This window comes from Leopardus geoffroyi, chromosome A1 (genome assembly GCF_018350155.1).
Source record: "Leopardus geoffroyi isolate Oge1 chromosome A1, O.geoffroyi_Oge1_pat1.0, whole genome shotgun sequence".
Taxonomy (NCBI): Eukaryota; Metazoa; Chordata; class Mammalia; order Carnivora; family Felidae; genus Leopardus; species Leopardus geoffroyi.
The window spans coordinates 166,555,549-166,580,866 of NC_059326.1; the positions used below are offsets into that span (position 1 = coordinate 166,555,549).

A 25,318-nucleotide genomic window follows, 5' to 3' on the forward strand; every position below is an offset into this window, starting at 1 on the left:
GCTGGGGATTGTTAGACTGCAGAAACAGTTCCTAAGAGATCTGGGTAATTTTAATTAAACACGTTTTATAAATAAATAAATAGTAGAGTACATCATCCCTAATGACATAAAATGGGGCATAAAATGTCCTTCGATATAAAGTGGTAAAACAAACACATTAAAAGGAGCTGAAGCTCAGGTCAGAACATGTATAATGAGAAAATGCCTAGAAATTCTAATGACCTTATGGTTTTTTCGGGTAACTTTTATCCAATTAACAAGAAGATTTACATATCATATCAAAGAGATGCTACATTAAGGATGATTAATGGAAAGAGACTTCTCATAATATGCCACAAAATCTTTGGTCTCATTCTTATCAAACTTTTTCTTTTTAATGGATGACTTGGATGAAGATCCAGAAGCCAGGTTTGAAAAGATTATACTACACTGGAGGAATAACTACCACCACATTACAAGAAACAATAATAATAAAAAATACAATTATATGCCCTGGCATTAGGGAAATGTAAAGTATTGGATTCATGGTTAAAAAGAAAAAAAAAAAAAAAAAAACAATTGCAGGGCACCAGGGTGGCTCAGTCGGTTGAGTGGCTGACTCTTGATTTTGGCTCATGTCTTGATCTCACATTTCGTGAGATCGAGCCCTGCACTGTCAGTGCAGAGCCTGCTTGGGATTCTCTCTTTCCCTCTCTCTCTCTCTCTGCCCCTACCCGCCTTGCTCTGTGTGTGTGTGTGTGTGTGTGTGTGCGTGCGTGTGTCTTTCAAAAAAATAAATACACTTGAAAAAAAAAACTATTGCACACAATGTGTGAATGGAGGGTTAGAGAAAGGGTTTTGGTAGTTGGGGAGCTGTGTGCTTGGATAGAATTCAAACAGAATAAAATGAAATAAAAAGTCTATTTTGAGGCCCAAGAAAAGAAAACTATTTAAATAATAATAAAAACATAGTATTTGATGAAATAATTGCCTTCAAAAGACTGAGAGCCAATATCTCACCCTGAAGTCTATACTAAAATAGTAACAATACTGTTTTCAAGTCAAAATTTAAGAATATCATGAAAAATCAGCATGTATTCAAAACATGGTGAACAACATGGAGAACATGCCAAAAGAGCAAAGATATAATTAAAAGTAATGGAATGTTGAGACAAGGGCGAGAGAAAGATGCGAGCAGCTAAAATTAGTCTTAGAGCTACAGAGACTGGATAAAGAACAAATGGATATTATTAAGAAGATGCAGATTACTTACCTTACAAGACAATATTTTTAGAAAACTGATCTATTCAACAATGAAATGACCTGACTCAAAGAACACTGAGTTTCTTGTCACTTACAGTATCTGAGATCTATAATGAATGACCACTTGTCAGAGATACTGACATTGATAATTTCTACTTTGGGTGGGTAGTTAGGCAAGGTTATGTCTTGGGTCAGTTCCAACTCAAAATTTCTATGATTATTTCAAGTGAAAGTGAAAAATCTTTTAGATTTGATGAACTCACAGTGACATGTGTAAGTATCATAGATAATAAATGCCTGCTAGCCAGCTGGGGCCAAGAATGAATTCTTCTTTTTTTATTACACACAAAGACTGTTTAAAAATTTATTTGAGGAGCTGATAGTAGTTCATCCCCTCAGAGCAGTCATTCTTGAATTAATTTGATATTGTTAGAGGGGCTTATATGGAGGGGAATAACACACACACACACACACACACACATTCTTCTGGGAGTAATATAATAAACTACAGTATTTTTATCACTAGAATTTGTGGTACCAATAATAAGAACTTGCCCTTCTCATGCTAATCTAATAGCAGATATTCTTGTTTTATTTCAAATTCATATATGAACAAAATAATAGGGATTCACATGTATAAGTAGGTCTGAAATATGTCAAGCAATTCCATAAATCTAAGTCAGATTTTCTACATGACAAATAACCATTATCAATCTCACGCTAAGTGGATGTTTAAATTTTCAGAAATCAAAACAATTGAAAAATAAAATCAATCATCATAAAAATCAGAGCTATAGTTCATCAGTCATGAGGTGTCAGAAGGTCCCATATTTCCATAACTCCATTCAATCTGAAATAATCAGACAGTGAAAATAAGTTATAAAATACATAAATGTCACTTTCACTTCCCTAGTGTTTTGAACCTGGAAAAATTTAGATTCACAGAGACTCCACTCAGACATTTTATCTCAGTCTACCCCTGCATCACTAGTTTGCATCACTGCAAAAGGAGAGAAAAAAAAATTGCTGAAGCAAGCTTCACAATCTGACCTATTTTGTAAGGATCCAGTTAATCCAATGACCATGTTACGCTTTGGCTTATACTATCAAAATTAATACCCCTGTTTGAAAATGATTCATACACTGCATATGAATAAACCCAACATTTTCTTCTTCTCTTTTGTATTTGTATATAGACCTTGGTAACAAATCTGTACATTTTTTCATTAAAATTATAGTTCAGTAATTATGCACTCCCATCTTGGAATTTCATTCTATATAATCTGTCTCCTCCATCTACTTCTTGCCAATTTATGAATGAACAATTTTTACAGATTCAGGATCTCCATGTGAAGTTATTCTCTCTGTGGCTTACATTTTGGCTGTTGGCAAAGAGTACCAGAGACAGCTCAATCTGATGCCAACTTTGGCAGGACTGAACTTAAGCAGTTTTCCAACATATTTGACTCTGATAGCCTCCTTTCCTCGGTTTATTTGTATTCTGAGAGAACACAATTATAGGCTACAGCAAAAGGGGAATTTAACTTTTTCTTTTACATGTTCTTCATTTACCTTTGCATCAGCAAGAATTAATCCATGTCAAACAATATTCCAAAGATCAATCTTTTTCCTTGAATCACATATTAAAATACTTCTGAGTTATTGCTAGTCAACAATGACCTTCTGATCTTAGAGCTTGATCTACAGAAAATGCAGATAGATCTGCTTTGGATTGGCACAAAATGTACTGTTTGAAACATTGCCCAATAACTAGAGACAGAGGTACTAAAGCAGATGATGTGTAAGCAGGTGCTTTTCAGGCCTCAATGACAGCATTAGCAGCTCTGGTTGGAACCAATCTTTGTTTTGCCAGTTCCCCAACAGTGCACAGTGAAGCATATTCTTTTGCTTTCCAACACCAATGTGCTTGTGGAAGCATGTTTTATATTTTATAAACCAGGATAAGTTTGAGATTCTTTACCCAGCTTTGTACAAACTGCTGAACACTTGTTCTGGTGCCCAGACCATGCCCATGCAGTTTGAGGAGTTGACTGTAACAACATCCCTGTTTTGCTGCTTGTAAAATAGAGCTCATAAGAGTTGTATTAATCTTCTGTTGCTGATATAACAAATTGCCACATATTTAGTGACTTAAAACAACAAAAAAATATTATCTTAAGTTCTGTAGGTTACAAGTCCAATTCACTTCTCACTAGGTTAAAATCAAGGTGTTGGTAAGGATGTGTTCCATTTGGGAGGGTCTTTGGAGGAATCCATTTCTTAACTTTTCCAGCTGTTAGAGGCAACCCACATTCCTTGACTGATGAGCCTCTTCCATCTTCAAAGCCAACAACTACCACCCAAGTTCTTTTCCATTTAACCCACCTAGATAATCCAAAAGAATCCTCCTACCTGGCAATTAGCAACCTTTAGTCAAAAGTTTGGCTTTCCTTGTCATGTACTGAACATATTCCCTAGTCCCAGGGATCAAGACATGGACATCTTTGGAGGGCTATTATTCTGCCTACCACAGTTGTGGTTAACAATGTGTTTCTCTTATCCTGGGAAGAATCGCTTCATCTTTGATTGTGATTCTAATTTATTTACTACAATTAAATATATAATTGTAAAATACATATAATTTATTTATTTCATATTTTTAAATGGAAATGCTACCAGGAAAGTGGTCTATACTCTCCTTTTGGCTAACAGCTCATGGGGAGCAGAAGGGAAAAGCAGACAGTTTATGAAACTATGGTTCAATCCTTTCCTTTAACCAACATCTTAGACCTTTTGATTCTCAGGCAATAGAATGGAGCTTTCCAATTCATTCACCTTATTTTCCAAGAACTGTCATAGAATTTCTGGCAACATCTAAAATTTTTGGAAAACTAAAACCTTGGTGACTTTCAAAATAGTGTTGAATTAAAATATATTACAAAACAATAAAACATTTAGAAGCTATGTCCAATTCCAGGAAGTTTCTTTATTTCTATTTCATTTCTTTCTTTCTTTTTTTTTTTTTTTTTACCTACAAAGACTTCTTCCCTGTAGCAAATGGATATGTATTAAGGGCAACTTTTTTCATGCTCTTAGTGCTTAAGGATCAATTTAAAAAATTACATATAAAACTGCATTTTTTCAAAAAGATGAAATTTGAGTTTTTATACTGAAAGTAAAATATGTAAATGTTATTAGAGAAAAATGGCTTTTTTTATGAGACTTATTGCCCAGAAGATAAGATTGAAAATTTCTTTCATTTTAGCACCAGTACTGGAAGGAACTGTGGTTATTTGCTTTGAAAATTTTTTTTTTTTAAATTTTTTTTTTTCAACGTTTATTTATTTTTGGGACAGAGAGAGACAGAGCATGAACGGGGGAGGGGCAGAGAGAGAGGGAGACACAGAATCGGAAACAGGCTCCAGGCTCCGAGCCATCAGCCCAGAGCCCGACGCGGGGCTCGAACTCACGGACCGCGAGATCGTGACCTGGCTGAAGTCGGACGCTTAACCGACTGCGCCACCCAGGCGCCCCTGCTTTGAAAATTTAAGGCTAACACTGTTTTTTTTCTCGCACAACCAATTAGATAAATGCAATTTTTGAAATGAAACATTAGAAAAATATACACATTTCTATAATTTCAAAAAGTTTTAACACCAAAATTTTCTTTCCTAGTCCATAATCGTAATGCTAATAATACTGATTCTTAAATCAAATCATATAAATTAATGATTAAGGATATAGATAGGTAGATAGATTACTTAGATAGATATGGATATATACCTGTGTATACATATATACATAATTGATATGGATAATTGAGTATCCTCTATTAATAGTATTACTACCAATGAACAATGTCTTTTTAAAATCTTTTCATGTTTTGGAGCACTCAGGGACCACATTTCACTACATTTAATTCCATCTCTGAAATTTAATTTTACAGATATTTTTAGTTGAAAAAAATATTCACAAAACACATACATAAAAGTAACACTCTACCAGTACACAGCTTAACGACTTTTCACAAATTGAACAGAGTTGGGTAGCCAGCATGCAGATCAAGAAGCAAGTACCCCAGAGTCTGTGTATAAAGTGCTTTCATCACTGTTTCCACTCACAGAATAACTATCCTAACACCTAACACTATAGATTAATTTTTACTTTATTTGAGATGCATGTAAATGGAATCATGTAGTGTAATTTTTTTCTCACTTCTTTCATTCAACATATTTGTGAGACTCTTGTAATTGTATGTTGTTCACTTTCACTTTTGTATAAAATTTCATTGTATGATTATACCACTTCATCTATTCACCCCAGTGAAGAGGATTGTTGGGTTATTTCCAGTTTGAGCTATGAAAAGACTTTCACTATCTTTATAAGTGTCTTTTTCGTGAAACACACACACATGCACAAAGCAATTGTTGGACATGTATCCAGAAGTATTAATTGCATTTCCTTGTGACTACTGAAGTTGAATAGATCTTAAGGTTTTTATTGGCCATTTGATATTCTGTTTGAGTTACTATGTAAATATTTTGTAATTTTTACATTATTATTTTAATGGATTCTCAGGAGATCATTGCATAGATAATGTAACCATGGCCCAGGGATACAGTAGCATCTGGCTTCAGGGATCCCAATGAGACCAGGTTCCACCACTTGCTGCTGACAAAATCCAAAGGCAGAGAGACTAGTGGTGGTGAAACAAGAAAAGAATTTATTTCAGTGAGGCTAACCCTGGAAGACAGAAGACTAACATCACAGGACTGTTTCCAAAGTGCTGAAAATATTTCTAGGTTTAAAAAAGAAAAATGTGGGTCAAAGATCTGGTGGGTATGTGCAGGTAGGCAGTAAAGGTCAAGTTGATCATTGTCTTGGGGTCAATCACAGAGGATGGTGTCAGGGCAGTTCCTACTGCAAAAGGAGGTAGTCTTGGTTCCCATTACAGGGTGATTTGCCTACTGAGATTTTGCCTGAGTTAAAAGATAAGTTAGAAAGAAGAATTTATGTCGCTGTCCAGTTTTCCCAGCACCATTTGCTGAAGAGACTGTCTTTTTTCCATTGGATATTCTTTCATGCTTTGTCAAAGATTAGTTGGCCATACATTTGTGGATCGATTTCTGGGTTCTTTATTCTGTTCCCTTGATCTATGTGTCAGTTTTTATGCCAATACCATACTGTGTTGATGATTACACCTTTGTAGTACAGCTTAAGGTCCAGAATTATGATGACTCCTGCTTTGGTTTTCTTTTTTTTTTTTTTAATTTTGTTTAATGTTTATTTATTTTTGAGATAGAGAATGACACAGCATGAATGGGGGAGGGTCAGAGAGAGAGGGAGACACAGAATCTGAAGCAGGCTCCAGGCTCTGAGCTGTTGGCACAGAGCTCGACGCGGGGCTCGAACTCACAGACCGCGAAATCATGACCTGAGCTGAAGTCGGGTGCTTAACCGACTGAGCCACCCAGGCACCCCTGGTTTTCTTTTTTTAACATTATTTTGGCTCTTTGGGGTCTTTTCTAAAATTTGCATAAAAATTTTAGAATTGTTTGTCCTAGCTCTGTGAATAATGCTGGTGTTATATTGATAAGGATTGCATTGAATATGTAGACTGCTTTGAGTAGTATTGACATTTTAACAATATTTGTTCTACCAATCCGTGAGCATGAAAAGTTTTTCCATTTCTTTGTGTCTTATTCAATCTCTTTCATAAGCTTTCATTAGTTTTCAGCATATATATCTTTTACCTCTTTGGTTAAGTTTATTCCTAGGTAGTTTATGGTTTTGGTGCAATTGTAAATGGGATCAATTCCTTGATTTCTCTTTCTACTGCTTCATTATTGGTGTATAGAAAAGTCACAGATTTCTGTATATTGATTTTATATCCTGCAACTTTGTTGAATTCATGTATCAGTTCTAGCAGTTTTTTGGAGTACTTGGGTTTTCCATGTAGAGTATCATGTAGTCTATAAAGAGTAAATGCTTGACTTCTTTGTTGCTGATTTTGAATGCCTTTTACTTCTTTTTGTTGTCTGATTGCTAAGGCTAGGACTTCTAAAGCTCTGTTGAATAACAGTGATGAAAAGGGACATCCCTGCTATGTTCCTGACCTTAGGAAGAAATCTCTCAGTTTTTCCTCATTGAAGATGGTATTAGCTGTGTGTTTTTTGTATATGGCCTTTATGATCTTCAGTTATATTCCTTCAATCCCTATTTTCTTGAGGGCTTTTATCAAGAAAGGATGCCATATTTTGTCAAATGCTTTTCTGCATCTATTGAGAGGGTCACATGGTTCTGATTCTTTTTTTAATTAATGTGATATATCACATTGGTTGATTTGTGGATATTGAACCAGCCCTGCAAACCAGGAATAAAGCCCCCTTGATTGTGGTGAATAATTCTTTTAATGTATTGTTGGATTCAGTTTGCTAATATCTTGTTGAGAATTTTTGCATCCATGTTCATCAGGGAAATTGGTCTGTGGTTCTCCTTTTCAGTGGGGTCTTTGGTTTTGGAATCAAGGTAATGCTGGCAGTGCAGAAGAATGAACCTAGACCACTTTCTTACACCATACATAAAAATAAACTCAAAATGGAGGAAAAGGCTACATGTGAGATACAGAATCATCAAAAGCCTAGAGGAGAAAATAGGCAGCAACCTCTTTGACCTTGGCTGGAGAAATTTCTTACTAGACATATCTCCAGAGGCAAAGGAAACAAAGCAAAAGTGAACCTTGGGACCTCATCAAGATAAAAGCTTCTGCATAGTGAAGGAAACAATCAGCAATACTAAAAGGCAACTGGTGGAATGGGAGCAGATATTTGCAAATGACATACTGATAAAAGGTTAGTATCCAAAATCTATAAAAACTAATCAAACTCAACACACAAAAACCAAATAATCCAGTGAAGAAATGGGCAAAAGTCATGAATAGACACTTCTCCAGAGAAGAACCCAGATAGCTAACAGACACATGAAAAGATGTTCAACATCACTTATCATTATGGAAATACAAATGAAAACCACAATGAGATACCATCTAGACCTGTCAGAATGGCTAACATTAACAACTCAGGCAACAACAGATGTTTGTGAGGATGTGGAGAAAGGGAACACTTTTGCACTGCTGGTGGGAATGCAAAGTTGTGCAGCCATTCTGGAGAACAGTATGGAGGTTCCTCAAAAAGTTAAAGATGGAACTAACCTACGACCCAGCAGTTGCATTACTAGGTATTTATCCAAAGGATAAAAAATGCTGATTTGAAAGAACACATAAAACCCAGTGTTTTTCGCAGCAGGATCAACAATAGCCTAATTATGGAAAGAGCCCAAATGTCCACTGACTGATGAATGAGTAAAGAAAATGGGTGCCCATTACACATGATAATGGACTACTACTCAGTGATCAAAAAGAGTGAAATTTTGCCATTTCCAACAATGTGAATGGAACTAGAATGTAGTATGCTAAGTGAAATAACTCAGTCAGAGAAAAACAAATGCCATATGATTTAACTCATATGTGGGATTTTAGAAACACAACAGATGAACATAAGGGAAGGGAAGGAAAATAAGATAAAAAAAAAAAGAGAGGGAGGCAAACCATGAGAGACCCTTAAATACAGAGAACAAACTGAGGGGTGCTGGAGGGGTGTTGTGTATAGGGATGGGCTAAATGGGTGATGGGCCCTAAGGAGGGCACTTGCTGGGATGAGCACTGGGTGTTATATGTAAGTGATGAATCACTAAATTCTACCCCTGAACCAATTATTCCTCTATATGTTAACTAAATTGGATTTAATAAAATTTAAAAATTAAAAAAAAGGAATAATTTAATCAGTTGGAAAGTACAGACTGACATCAAAATGGAGGTAGTTGAATTCCACTTTCAATAACAACTTATTATGTTCCAATATGTATTAAAATAAAATAATGTTATTAATATAATTTATTACATTCATTACTGTCAAGATAATTTTAGAAACTTAGAACATTTTGTTTAATTAGTCTTTTTCTATGTTTTGCATTATTTTCTTCATGCACTTTAAGTTTCCCCATTTCAAAAGTCAGTTCTGAGATAAGTAGATGACTGTCTTCTGAGTTGCCACAGAACACGGTATCATTCAGGTGTAGCTTTACCATACTCTGTTGATATCTTCAGGTTACTCGTTTTGCCTTCCTCACTCAATTAAAGATGAATACAGTAGCACAGGGATTAAGTGTGCTGCTTTGACTCCTAATAGCCAAGTTCAAATCCTGGGTTTGCTGTTTACAAACTTGTTGACCTTGGACATGCTATTAACCTCACTTTTAACACCTATAAAAATGGGGAATTATTGACTCTTGCCTTATAGGTCTATTATGACTATTAAGTGAATTAAAGTTATAAAGTCTTTAGAACTCTGCCTTAGTAAGCTCAGTAAACAGTAGCTATTATTACCTATGCCTTGTGGTAGAGATCTGTCCAGACAATAATATGTTACCTTTATGTTACTATCATTATAGGTCAATAAATCTTAATTTTACTAAGACTTGTGTAGATTTTTTCTTTGTTTTATTTTTGTTGTTGTTGTTTATTTTTGTTTTTTATCTTAGCCATCAAGTACTCTGTTACCTAGTTATATCCTTTACATTCCAGTTGAAATTTCTGAATGCTAAAAAAGTATTTTGACCTTTCTCTCTGTTATCATTTCCAAGTACACAGAGAATAGTAACTCATTTCCTTTGATTCCCTTTGTTTCTCTAAATTTTGATTTTTTGGAATCTCCTGCACCAGTGAGTATGATAGATGTCAAAGAGTCTTCTTCTATGCTTTCTGTTGTCAAAGTGATGGATTCCTTTCATCAATCTGCTTCTCTACTCAGGTGCTAATAACCTTATTTGAAAGTACTAAACACATAGTTCACTAACTGTAAGGGAGAAATTTGCCTTAAAGTAGCATGAATCTTGATAAAGTAAAAGGCGATCAGGATTGGGATCCTAAACAAAGCTGATTAACTAGATTAGTGAGGGTCGAATCTGTGTCAGGAAGTCAGGAAAAAATGAATGCCAGGATAGTCAATATGAAATACGTTTGAAATTTAGAATAACGATGTATTTGATTTGAAGGTTGGACCTGGGAATGATTTTCCCTAACAAATGTTATGAATACCAATATGATTTATATACATCTTTTATTCAGAAAATGTAGAAGACTTCTGTTTCTGAAGATTCAAGATTTGTGTGCCCTGCAGCTATTTTCCAGAAAAGTCTCACTGTTTAGTAGAATAGATACAGCTAGCTTAACTTTTAAATAAATGAGAAAAAATGAATTTAATTTCAAAATACTTTAAATATTTATAATTGTACTATAAGGGTGTTAGAGTAGACAATGACCAAGCACAGACTTGTCAAAGAATCTTGTATAGGACCTTTTCCAATTTCCATTTTTATTCCTTCATTACTTACATGAAGTTTCTTGTAAATGAATAAAAATATAGGTTTCTGTCAATGACAATTTTACAGATAATTCACTTATTTGCTTGAAAGCTCCTTGCTTGTTTCCCCTGAGAAGACTAATAATAGACCTCATTATTCTTAAAGGAATCGATTAAACATAATATAGTTACTGATAAAAAAAATTCCTCTTATGCAGAAGCATTTAGCTAGAAATAGAAAATCATATTTTCTGTCATGTTTCAATGATCATAAGTTCATGTAACTAGATTGAGTTACCCTCTCATTCCAATAGAAAATTATTAGTAATTCTTTTCCATAAGGAATACTATAATATTAAATATGTTTATATAAAGAATTGGTTTTGGGGTGTCTGGGTGGCTCAGTTGGTTGAGCAGCCAAATATTGATGTCACTTCAGGTCATGATCCCAGAGTGGTGGGATCGAGCCCCTCATCAGGCTCCGCACTAAACATGGAGCCTGCTTGAGTTTCTATCTCTCTCCTTCCACCCTTCTCCCTGCACCACATCTCTCTAATTAAAAAAAAAAAGTTAGAAAAAAAGAATTGGTTTAAAGATTTAAGATAGTACTGACAATAAGTTTTAACATACCTCTGTGTACAAGATGTAGCTATATGTTATTGAAGTTAACTGCCCAATTACCATAGTAAAAATGACACTTGTATATTGTCCACTTCAAGGTTGTCAACAATAGATGTATGCTTATTACATCAAGTTGACTATCCTTAAAACATTGGAAACTCTTTTGTTATAATTTTACAAGCAGTTTTGTTAGTTTTATGAGACCAAAAAGAAAAATCATTCCCCTTATTTTATAAGCATACATTTTCTTTTTTCCAAAAACTCATTATGTACTCATGAAATATTCCTACCCTACTCCACATTATCTCTGCATCATGCTCATAACCTTAGCACAAAGTTCAATAGAGGTTTATTGGATATGTTGGCTTTAATCATTGAGAACAGTAATGATGAAATTTCACTAGTTTTTGTAAATATTCTCAGAGGCCAGCTAAATCTCAGTCTGTCCTGAGACCATCCAGTTTCCAGATGGTCTTACAATAGAATCTCTTTCTTTTGCCTTGAAAAAACATAAGTTTTAAAAGCCAGAGTTCTTGGTAGTGTTGCACATCTACAAAATACACGCACAGGGTAATTACTTCTTGGCTATGGTAACTAATATGTAAATATTTTAGAAAATAGTAAACTAACTTTAAAAGTTTTGCAAGTGCCATTTGCCTGCATTAGGAATGTTTAAACAATAAATTTGATGAAAACTGCTAAAAGAGAAATCTGGGACGGCAAATGTCATTTCTAATCAATATGTTTTATGGTAATTTTATTCTATTTTTTTTTGTATTTTTAAAAACAATATTTCAAAATGTAGGTGTGTATAGATATAAACTTCTTTGACACTTGAAATTTCCCTATTTTTCTTAAATGACCAGCTTTATAAGTCATTTATTATTATTCTATTTTGAATACTTGTTTCTAATGAGATGAAATGCCAGTTTCAGGCTTAGTTTTGTGGACAATTAGACACACCAAAAAATCACCACCACAGAATCATTGTTTAGTGAGAGGCCTTAAGCATGGAAATTGCTAAAATAAACTTTTCTAACCACAATGGTAAATGGTTTATTCACAGTGGTAATGGAACTATTTGAGCCACTTAAAGAAAACAAATTATGTAGTTGCATTACTGCCATTGCAGAACACCACTGTTTTGTTTTGTTCTATTTTATTATTTTGTTTTGTTTTATTTTATTTTATTTTATTTTATTTTATTATTTTATTATTTTTAAAATTTATTTATTGTTTAATTTACATCCTAGTTAGTTAGCATATGGTGCAACAGTGATTTCAGGAGTAGATTCCTTAATGCCCCTTACCCATTTAGATGATTCCCCCATCCCACAACCCCTCCAGCTACCCTTTGTTTGTTCTCTATATTTAAGATAGCACTTACACTCATTTTAATGATGAGAATATTTAAGATTCTTCAATATGGCCTCCAACTTAAAAGAGTGTCATCCAGGTCAAAAAGTCATGTTAAATAACTAATCATCCTCAAGATTAATTTTTATCATTAATAAGGTATTTGAGAAGAGATAAATTAATGTGAAGTATACTTTTCATGACAGTATTAACTAAAAAAGCCAAATTTTAGTTTACATTAAATGTGGATACATCAAACATTGGAAAGGGAGTAGACTGTCCAAGAAATGAAATTCTTAAGATGATGGGCCTGGTATGAAAAACTATATAAAATTTTAAAAAACACACAAAGAAATAATTTATTTTTCTCTTTGGATTTTTTTGTTTTCTTTCCTAGTTTCAGCAGGCTGAGTTCCATATAGTTTTAGTAACCAGGCATAATCATTCTTAACTACACACACACATACAAACACACATTTGTGCCTCTATGTATGTATGCATCACTTTCTGTTCTCATGCCACTTATATTTTTGTCTATATTATCATATTAAATGATTGTTTTATAAGAATAAATTGTAGAAATTACAGTAGGAACTGTAGAATGCTTAATAATTAAAACAATTTTTTGGGGGGGGGGGAAGGGCAGAGGGAAGGAGAAAGAATCTTAAGCAGTTTCCACACCTGGTGCATACCCCATGACAGCACTCAGTTCCATGACCCTGGGATCAAGAGCTGAAATGAAATCAAGAGTGAGATACTCAACTGACTGAGACACCAGGTACGCTGAAATTGTAATAATTTTAATTAACTGTATATCATGGGATATCTTGTATAGCACATCCTGAGGGTTGTTTAGTAAAAGATTAAAATTTTATTAAGAAAGCAAGATAAAAAAAAACTTAGAAGCTTTGATTATCATACACTGAGGACAGCTGTGGTATTCAAAGCTAATGGTTGGAGAACAATCACCTACTGCAAAATTGATAGTACAGATTGACCATGAAAGTACCATTAGAGTGGAAACAACAACCACACACACACACACACACACACACACACACACATCTTTATCTATCAGGAAAATAGACATTGAGTATTTTGTGTGAAAATATCTGTTTTTCTACAATGTAATTTAAATGTTTCTTTCCTCTCTCCCTACAAGTAGAGCTGCAATACTTCAAAACATTTTTTAATTAATTAATTAATTAATTAATTTTTAAAATTGTATTTATTTATTTATCTATTTTAAATTTTTTTTAAAGTTTCTATTTATTTTTGAGACAGAGGGAGACAGAGCATGATCGGGGAAAAGACAGAGAGAGAGGGAAACACAGAATCTGAAGTAGGCTTCAGGCTCTGAGCCGTCAGCACAGAGCCCAATGCGGGGCTCGAACTCATAGACTGGAGATCATGACCTGAGCTGAGGTCAGATGCTTAACCAACTGAGCCACCCAGGCACCCCCTAATTTTATTTTTTTTAATTTACATCCAAATTAGTTGGCATATTGTGCAACAATGATTTTAGGAGTAGCTTCCTTAATGCCCCTAACCCATTTAGCACATCCCCCCTCCCAGACCCCCTCCAGTAACCCTCTGTTTGTCCTTCATATTTACGAGTCTCTTATGTTTTATCCCCCTCCCTGTTTTTATATTTTTTTGTTTCCCTTCCCTTACGTTCATCTGTTTTGTCTCTTAAAGTCCTCATATGAGTGAAGACATGATATTTGTCTTCTTTGACTGACTAATTTCACTTGACATAATACCTTCCAGTTCCATCCACAGAGTTGCAAATGGCAAGATTTCATTCTTTTTGATTGCTGAATAATGCTCCATTGTATATATATATACCACATCATCTTTATTCATTCATCCATCGATGGACATTTGGGCTTTTTCCATACTTTGGCTATTGTTGATAGTGCTGCTATAAACATGGGGGTGCATGTGTCCCTTCGAAACAGCACACCTGTATCCCGTGGATAAATGCCTAGTAGTGCAATTGCTGGGTCGTAGGGTAGTTCTATTTTTAGTTTTTTGAGGAAACTCCATACTGTTTTCCAGAGTGGCTGCACCAGCTTGTATTCCTACCAGCAGTGCAAACGAGATCCTCTTTCTCCGTAACCTCGCCAACATCTGTTGTTGCCTGAGTTGTTAACGTTAGCCATTTTGACAGGTGTGAGGTGGTATCTCATTGTGGTTTTGATTTGGATTTCCCTGATGATGAGTGAAGTTGAGGATTTTTTCACGTGTCAATTGGCCATCTGGATGTCTCCTTTGGGGAAGTGTTTATTCATGTCTTTTGCCCATTTCTTCACTAGATTATTTGAGTTTGGGTGTTGAGTTTGATAAGTTCTTTGTAGATTTTGGATACTAACCCTTTATATGATATGTCATTTGAAAATATCTTCTCCCATTCTGTCCATTGCCTTTTAGTTTTCCTGATTGTTTCCTTCGCTGTGCAGAAGCTTTTTATTTTGATGAGGTCCCAGAGTTCATTTTTGCTTTTGTTTCCCTTGCCTCTGGCGATGTGTTGAATAAGAAGTTGCTGTGTCCAAGATCAAAGAGGTTTTTGCCTGCTTTCTCCTCGAGAATTTTGATGGCTTCCTGTCTTACATTGTGGTTGTTCATCCATTTTGAGTTTATTTTTGTGTATGGTATAAGAAAGTGGTCCAGGTTCATTCTTCTGCATGTTGCTGTCCACTTTTCCCAGCACCACTTGCTGAAGAGGCTGTCTTTATTCCATTGGATATTCTTTCCTGCTTTGTCAAGATTAGTTGGCCATACGTTTGTGGGTCCATTTCTGGCTTCTCTATTCTGTCCCATTGATCTGAGTGTCTGTTCTTGTGCCAGTCCCATACTGTCTTGATGATTAAAGCTTTGTAGTATGGCTTCAAGTCTGGGATTGTGATGCCTCCTGCTTTGGTTTTCTTTTTCAAGATTGCTTTGGCTATTCGGGGTCTTTCCTGGTTCCATACAAATTTTAGGATTATTTGTTCTACCTCTGTGAAGAATGCTGGTGTTATTTTGGTAGGGATACCATAGAATACATAGATTGCTTTGGTAGTATCAACATTTTAACAATATTTGTTTCTTCCTATCCAGGAGTATGCAATCTTTTTCCATTCTTTGTGTCTTCTTCAATTTCTTTCATAAGCTTTCTATAGTTTTCAGTGTATAGATTTTTCACCTCTTTGGTTAGATTTATACCTAGGTATTTTATGGTTTTTTGTGCAACTGTAAATGGGATCTACTCCTTGTTTTTTCTCTGTTGCTTCATTGTTGGTGTATAGGAATGCAACTGATTTCTGTGCGTTGATTTTATATCCTGAAACTTTACTGAATTCATGAATCAATTCTAGCAGTTTTCTGGTGGAATCTTTTGGGGTTTCCATATAGAATATCATGTCATCTGCGAAGAGTGAAAGTTTGACCTCATCCTGGCCAATTTGGATGCATTTTATTTCTTTGTGTTTTCTGATTCCAGAGGCTAAGACTTCCAATATTATGTTGAATAACAGTGGCAAGAGTGGACATCCCTGTCTGGTTTCTGACCTTAGGGGGAAGCTCTCAGTTTTTCCCCACTGAGGATGATATTTCATCATTGGGTCGTTCATATATGGCTTTTATGATCTCGGGGTATGATCCTTCTATCCCTACTTTCTTGAGGGTTTTTATCAAGAAAGGGTGCTGAATTTTGTCAAATGCCTTCTCTGCATCTATTGAGAGGATCATATGCTTCTTGTCCTTTCTTTTATTGATGTGATGAATCACGTTAATTGTTTTGTGGATATTGAACAGCCCTGCATCCCAGGTATAAATCCCACTTGGTCATGGTGAATAATTTTTTTAATGTATTGTTGGAGTTGGTTGGCTAATATCTTGTTGAGGCTTTTTGCATCCATGTTCATCATGGAAATTGGTCTATAGTTCTTTTTACTGGGGTCTCTGTCTGGTTTTGGAATCAAGGTAATGCTGGCTTCATAGAAACAGTTTGGAAGTTTTCCTTCCATTTCTATTTTTTGGAACAGCTTCAAGAGAATAGGTGTTAACTCTTCCTTGAATGTTTGTTTGAATGCCCTGGAAAGCCATCTGGCCCTGGACTCTTGTTTTTTGGGAGATTTTTGATTACTAATTCGATTTCCTTACTGGTTATAGGTCTGTTCAAATTTTCTATTTCTTCCTGTTTTAGTTTTGATAGTGTGTATGTTTCTAGGAATTTGTCCATTTCTCCCATATTACCCATTTTATTGGCATATAATTGCTCATAGTATACTCTTATTATTATTTTTATTTCTGCTGTGTTGGTTGTGATCTCTCCTCTTTCATTCTTGATTTTATTATTTGCGTCCTTTCCTTTTTCTTTTTTATCAAACTGGCTAGTGGTTTGTCAATTTTGCTAATTCTTTCAAATAACCAGCTTCTGGTTTCATTGATCTATTCTACTGTTTTTTTTGGGTTTTGATAGCATTAATTTCTGCTCTAATCTTTGTGAATCCTGTCCTCTTCTGGTTTTTGGGTTTTATTTGCTGTTCTTTTTCAGCTCCTTAAGGCATAAGGTTAGGTTGTGTATCTGAGGACTTTCTTCTTTCTTTAGGAAGGCCTGGATTGCTATATATTTTCCTCTTATGACTGCTTTTGCTGTGTCCGAGGGTTTGGGTTGAGGTGTCATCATTTTCATTGACTTCCATATACTTTTTAATTTCCTCTTTAACTGTTTGGATAGCCCATTCATTCTTTAGTAGGATGTTCTTCATTCTCCAAGTATTTGTTACCTTTCCAAATTTTTTCTTGTGGTTGATTTCGAGTTTCATAGCGTTGTGGTCTGAAAATATGCATGGTATATTCTCGATCTTTTTGTACTTAGGGCTGATTTGTGTCCCAGTACATGGTCTATTCTGGAGAATGTTCCATGTGCACTGGAGAAGAATGTATATTCTGCTGCTTTAGGGTGAAATGTTCTGAATATATCCGTTAAAAGTCCATCTGGTCCAGTGTGTCATTCAAAGCCATTGTTTGCTTGTTGATTTTTAATTAGATGATCTGTACATTGCTGTGACATTGTGTCCATTGCTGTGGGGTGTTGAAGTCACCTACTATTATGGTATTACTATCAATGAGTTTCTTTATGTTTGTGATTAATTGATTTATATATTTGGGTTTTCCTACATTTGGTGCATAAATGTTTACAATTATTAGGTCTTCCTGGTGTATAGACCCCTTAATCATGATGTAATGCCCTTCATCATCTCTTGATACAGTCTTTATTTTAAAGTCTAGATTGTCTGATAGAAGTATGGCTACACCGGCTTTCTTTTGTTGACCATTAGCATGACAGATGGTTCTCCATCCCCTTACTTTCAATCTGAAGGTGTCTTTATGTCTAAAGTGGCTCTCTTGTAAATATCAGATAGATGGATCTTGCTTTCTTATCCATTCTCTTACCCTATGTTTTTTGATTGGAGCATTGAGTCCATTGACGTTTACAGTGAGTACTGAAAGACATAAATTTATTGCCATTATGTTGCTTGTAGAGTTGGAGTTTCTGGTGGTGTTTTCTGGTCCTTTCTAATCTTTGTTGCTTTGGTATTTATTTATTTATTTATTTATATTTTCATTTTTTCTCCCCTCAGAGAGTCCCCCTTAAAATTTCTTGCAGAGCTGGTTTAGTGGCCACAAACTACTTCAGTTTTTGTTTCTCTGGGAAACTTTTTATCTCTTCTTCTATTTTAACTGACAGCCTTGCTGGGTAGAGAGTTCTTGGCTGCATATTTTTCTGACTCAGCACATTGAATATATCCTGCCACTCCTTTCTGGACTGCCAAGTTTCTGTGGATAGGTCTGCTGCAAACCTGATCTGTCTTCCCTTGTAGGTTAGAGACGTTTTTCCCTTGCTGCTTTCATGATTCTCTCCTTGCCTGGGTATTTTGTGAATTTGACTATGATATGCCTTGTTAATGGTCGGTTTTTGTTAAATCTAATGGGAGTCCTCTGTGCTTCCTGGATTTTGATGTCTGTGTCTTTCACCAGGTTAGGAAAGTTTTCCACTATGATTTGCTCACATAACCCTTCTACCCCTATTTCTCTCTCTTCCTCTTCTGGGACCTTTATGATTCTGATGTTGTTCCTTTTTAATGAGTTACTGATTTCTCTAATTCTTAAATCATGCTCTTTTGCCTTAATCTCCCTCTTTTTTTCTGCTTCATTATTCTCCATAAGTTTATCCTCTACATCACTGATTCTCCGTTCTCCCTCATCCATCCTTACCACCATGGCATCCATTCTTGATTGCAGCTCAGTTATAGCATTTATTTCATTCTGACTATTCTTTACTTCTTTTATCTCTGCAGAAAGGGATTCTAATCTATTTTTGACTCCAGATAGTATTCTTACTGTCGTGATTCTAAATTCTGTTTCAGCATCTTGCTTTTATCTGTGTTGGTTAAGTCCGTGGCTGTCGTTTCTTTCTGCTCTTTATTTTGGGTGAATTCCTTCATTTCATCATTTTGAAGGGAGAAAAGAAATTAATGAGTAGAAAAAATTAAAATTAAAAAATTAAAATTAAAAAATTAAACTCACACACACAAAATTGAATAAATGATGCTAGATCCTAGGTGTGTTTTGGTCTGGGGGTTAAAAGTGGCTTGATAGATTAAAAAAAAAAAAAGGGAAAAGAAGAAAAAAAATCATTTGAAAATTTGAAAAAATGAATACAATGAAGTAGACTAAAATGAAATGATGGAAGTAAACTAGAATTTGAAAAAAAATTACACAAAAGTAAAAAATATAGTAAAAAAATAAAGAAATTATTTTTAATAAAAATTGAAAATAAAAATGAATTTTTTCTCTTCTCAAGAAAAAGAAAAGAAATGAAAAAAAGAAAGAAAGAAAAAGAAACAATATTGAATAGATGGACCTGCTAACAAACTGAAATACGACTGAAATTACTTCGTTTTTCCCCTAGAAGTCAGAATATGAAGCACTTTATTGTCCATAATTAGGTGGTGACACTTGAAGAGCAAGGTTGGCCCAGTTGGGCGGGGCTTATTGTAATGGCACCATTCTCCACTAGATGGCGGTGCTAGTCTAGTGGGGGTGGATTGTTTGGCGCTAGTAGGTGCATATATGTATGCATGGGATCGGTGAAAATGGCATCACCCAGAAACCCAGTCTCCAGTATCGGAATTCTGTTCTCCCCAATCAGCCATCATGCATCCATCCTTTGTCTTCAGCTTTCATCCACTCCCTGCTTTTACACTGTCCGTAACTGAGCCCCAGGTAGTACCTCGCTCCTGAGTTTTGTCTCAGATGTGGCTGTTTTCCCCGGGCCCTTACTTCTGAGGGACTGTGGCTTTGACCCTTTCCACCCCTCTGAGGGAGGGTCTCACTAAGCTATGGCCAAATATGGGCTGCAACCAGGAAAGTTAGCGTTATTTTGTTGCTGCCGATTCCTAGAGACTGGTCAGATGCCAGCCTGCCTCAGAAGAAATTCGTGAGATAGTGTAGCAGCAGCATTTCAGGGATTATCGAAAATCTCAACACCCATCTGGCACCAGGCTTCACCTTTAATGACATTTTTCCAGCATCAGTGAATGTGGCCGCTCTCTGGTGTCTGCTGGGCCCAGGTTGCCTCACAGCCTCTACCAAATGTCCTTCCAGCAATGGAACCACTTTTCCCCGTGTGGCCTGAGAACCTCCCAGACCCCACTCTGCTCCTGGGGATTCACCTTTCCCATCAGAGCACCGCCAGGTATGGAGCTGCGGAGTTGCAGCCTTTGCGCTCCCCTTGTTTACAGTTTTAATGGAAGTTAAACCCTCTCCTCTCTCCTTTCTCCCTTTTTAGTTTAGGCCCTGCAGCTGTTTCCAATTTTCCACTTTCTCTCCAGCTGCTTTTGGGGAGGGGTGCTTTTCCCATATTCTACCTCCTGCCCCCAGAGTCTGTCCTCTTTCCGCTCACAAGAGCAGTTACAGTAAGGGGTGACCATCTGCAGACCAGGAAGACAGTACTCACGAGTACCCAAAGTCACAAGAGCGATGAGAAAAATACATCTCTGTTGAAGTCACTTGATCTGTGTTATTTTGTTATGGCAGACATAGCAGATGAATTTACTCGGTTTTACTGTTACATAGGCATTCTCATTTAATCCAGTAATATCTCTGAGGATATCAAGCAGGCACAGAATTAATTCAAATTTGAGATTCATTGAAAGGGTTTTTAAAACTTATTCTTCTTAGGGGTACCTGGGTGACTCAGTCGGTTAAGCATTCATTCAGCTCTGGATTTTGGCTCAGGTCATGGTCTCTTGGTTCATGAGTTTGAAACCTGCATCAGGCTCTGCACTGACAGTACAGAGCCTGCTTGGGATTCTCTCTCTCCCCCTCTCTCCGCCTCTCTCCCCCTCTCTCCGCCTCTCTCCCACTCTCTCTTTCTGTCTACCATCCTCTCAAAATAATTAAATAAACTTTAAAAAAATAAATAAAACTTATCCCTACATATTTCCTGAAAGTATAGAATATGGAAACAAAATTACAAGTAACACTTGAAAAGTTAAATATTGAGCATATTAAAACTGATCAGTCTCAAACAATTTATTTGTAAAATTAAGGTATTAGAATGTACATCCCTTAATTCTGCAGTTAGTCTGACCATTTCATAATCCTGTTTTTTAAAAGTATATTTGGTAGTTCCTTTAAATGGCAATCATTTTAGTTTATGAAACTGAAGACTATTGTCCTTTGTTGTGGAATTAGTCAATTTTAAATGCAAAAGGAAAGGCTGTATAGGTGACATGAGAATAATTAGCATCAATGCGAAAGTTATCTAGAGTTGTAAAATAATGATCTAAAAAAGACAGAAGACAAAAAGGAGGTCAAAGACAAAAAAATTACTCTGGGGTAATGCCTAAAGCCAGCCACTGAATTATGTATCTGTATTTCAGACTCCATCATAGAATACAATCTCAGACTCATGCTCTTAGGTATAACTTTTTTCCTATTAACGTTACGATCTAACTGCTATATAAAATGTGAATATACAACACATACAATATATTGTGGGATTTAGGAAGATCTATAATGATGAGCTTCAATTTGGGCTTGTAGGTACATCATTAAAAGTCATCCTTCTTATGTGACAAATTAATAAATAAAAAAATAGCATTTAAATGCCTAGAACAATATTTTACTCTGATGACCTTAGAGTCATAGTTGGAATTGATACACATGATTAATACAAGAACTTGTATTAATAGCAATCTTTAAAAACAACACATTATAAAAACGATTAGAAACCAATCAAAAATATCTTTCTTCTTAATGGTAAGCAATGATTTTATGACATCTCAGATCAATTTTTTGTTCCAGTTGTTCCAGCCCAGTTGTTAGTAGAACACATGTGATAATCACTCCATGAGCTCTATGAGTTTACAAGTTAATGCAAGAGTAAACACACACACACACACACACACACACACACACACACCCGGAGTTCGAGAAAAAATAACATGGAGATTTTAGTACTGTTTTAGGTAGAGCAGCGTAGTCACTGAAGGTCTTTTGAGAATGGCATTTAAGATGAAATCAGAATAATAAATGAAGCTTCAGAAGAGAAAGAAGAAAGGGAGAGACTTATCAACAGGAGAAAACATTTGGGAGTATCTTCAAAACTTGTCATGGGAAAAAAGAAATAAAATGTCAAAGACAATGAAAAAACATAAGAGAGAGAGAGAGGAGAAAGGAGTTAAAAAATGAAGACAGATATAAAGGTCAGGTAATCAGGTCTTGTAATCCTATTAAGGAATTTAGATATATTTTTCTAAATTAACAGGAAATAATAAAATATTTTAAGAAAGATTTAATACTAAGATTTATTCTAGACACTGTAAATTTAGCAGATCTTGGTATAATCTATTGAGATACAAGGGATATTTTTTAAATATTGTTTTCTTTTTTTTTGAACTTATTTCAGTTAGGAATCAAGGGTCCAATGTAAGAAGTGTCAATATTAGGATAACTCCAATGCATCAGTATGAATATCCAGTTAGAAAGATATCTATAAGAAAGGTCTGGAAAAAGTATATTTTAAATATATGTTTTGGTAAACAGAAGAAATATAAAGTTATGAAAAAGGAAGAAATTAGCTGGATAAACTATAGATATAAGGGAGAAGCCTTAGAAGGTCTGGAAAAGTAAACTGAAAAAAATATCTAGAAAGAAAATTAGAATTGTGTGTGTCATGGCAGATATGGAAAGAAGGATCTAGGAAGGAGTGGTCAACTCTGTCAATATTGCTGGGAGGTCAAGTAAGATGAAAACTGAAAACAGATTCTTTTTTTGGCCATTGATGGCGATCTTGGAAGTTTTAGCAGAGGATTGGGAACCAAAGACATATCAAAATAGATTTAATGAATGCATGAAAGCTTCACATAAAATTTTTATAAAATTTTATTGAGAGACACTTATAAAGCTTAAATAAATGGAAAAATACCTTATGTTCAGTGATCCAAAATTCAATATTTTAATGATGTAAAGTTTCCTCTAAAATATCTATAGATTCAAAGCCATCTCTATAAAAACTAACAGATTTTACAAACATTATCATTATGAATTTTAAGATGTATGCACCAGGGGTGCCTGGGGGGCTCAGCTGGTTAAGTCTCTGAGTTCAGCTCAGATCATGATCTCACACTTCATGAGTTTGAGCCTTGCATCAGGCTCTGCGCTGATAGCACAGAATCTGATTCTCTTTGTCTCTCTCTCTCTGCCCTCTCCCATTGGTGTTGTCTCTGTCTCTCTCAAAATAAATAAATAAGTAATGAAATAGACAAACAAATAAATAAATAAATTATAAATAAATAAATAAAATTTATGCACAAGATTATCCAAGAAAATTTTGAAGAAGAATTGGGTGTTTAGAGGGACTTGACTTACCTGATAATAAATGTATTATAAATTTTTAGTAGTAAAAACACTGGTACAGTAGAGTGAAAAAATGATAAATTAATGTCAACTAAGCAGAATACATAAACCTTAAACAAACTCATGATACATGGACACTTACATTTGTTTGTGTGTGTAACTGCGTATTGGTGAAAAAAGACAGGATTTTTCAATGAGTTATTATAGAACAACACTGTAAAGGATTTAGAAAATAATATAGTACACACCATCTTTATGTTTCCTGGATATGTTGAGACTTTTAAAACAAAGACAAAAAGCATTAACATCTCCACAAAGATTAATCTGACTAACATTAAAATATATCTATCATCAAAAGAAACTAAGAGGCAAGTTAAAATAGTAGCCCTATGGTGGAAAAAGATATTTGCCACAAATTTAACCTGGTATCTTAGTATTGAATATTTAAAATGCTCCTAAGGACCAGTAAGGAAAACTAAAACCTACTATCTAAATGAGCAAACAACTTGAGCAAGCTGATTACAAAAAAAGAAACTACAAAGGCACCTGGGTGGCTCAGTCGGTTAAGCATCCAACTCTTGGTTTTGGCTCAGGTCACAATCTCAAGGGTTAATGTGATAGATCCCTGCAGGGAGTCTACTTGGTTTCTCCCTTTTCCTCTCTGGCCCTCCCCCTCTCATGTGCTCGCTCTCTCTCTCAAAATAAATAAATTTTAAAAAAAGGAACTACAATGGCCAATATATAAAACATTAAATAACACCTAAATTAATTAGAAAATTCTACTTACAACCACAGGGAAATACTGGTACATATTCACCAAATTTGAGGGGGTTGAGGGAGTCTGTCAATCCAAAATGTTGGTGAAGAGGTGGAGGAACAAGAACTTCTGGTATCATTGTAATTGCTATAATGACTTGGGAAGACAGGTGGATAGTGTCAGAAGATACGCTGATGATACATTTAGCCTATGACTAGCAGCTGCACTCCTAGATTGATTGCCTAAGGGAATTCGGTGCCCATGTTAACCAGGAGACACATATACAAGTGTTTATGTCAGCCTTGAATGAGTAAACACTGAAAACAACTCAATGGTCACCAACACTAAAATCAGGAAATAAATTAAGGAAAGCACTTTACAGCAACAAAAATGAATTAATTGTGATTATATGCAGAATGTATAAAAACAAACATAATATGTAAGAAAGAGAAAGAAAGAAATATATACAGTTCACTTTTATTGATGTACCTTATTAAAGCTGTCAAAATAAAATTATTTTAAATAATTTACACATTGATTTATACAAGCAAAAGCAATTAAACAATTAACATAAAAGTCAGGAGAGGGGTTACTCAAGGGGTTGATGGAAGTGATTATATGGTCTTTATGTATGGCTTTGGGGATCCTGGCAAATTTTCTATTTCTTGACCAGATCAAAAAACTTGTTTGCTCAAGGGTTCACTTCTTATTTATCCTTTAAATTTCACATTTATTTATATGTATTTGCCTGCATATTAATGCACTCATCTGTGTGCTAATGCTAACAACAACATGCACACAAAGCAGAATTAGTCGAATATTAAACAGTGACTCTGAAGAAGTCTATAAATAGGAGCAGAGCCACAGGATGGTCATAAAAAGATGTAAAGTTAAGACGGATTTTGTAAACATGGGTGGTGCTCAAGCATTTTATTGATGTAAAAAGTCAGCCTTATACATAATTTTTTTTAAATTCCTGCAAACCTGCTAGTTAATATCTTTCTATACT

General features: G+C 35.1%; 1 pseudogene; it reads right to left on the minus strand.

Annotated features, from left to right (window-relative positions):
* The window catches only part of LOC123581202, a 50,432-nt pseudogene extending 25,984 nt beyond the window's left edge, over window positions 1–24,448 (minus strand).
* Between the last annotated feature and the right edge of the window lie 870 nt (window positions 24,449–25,318).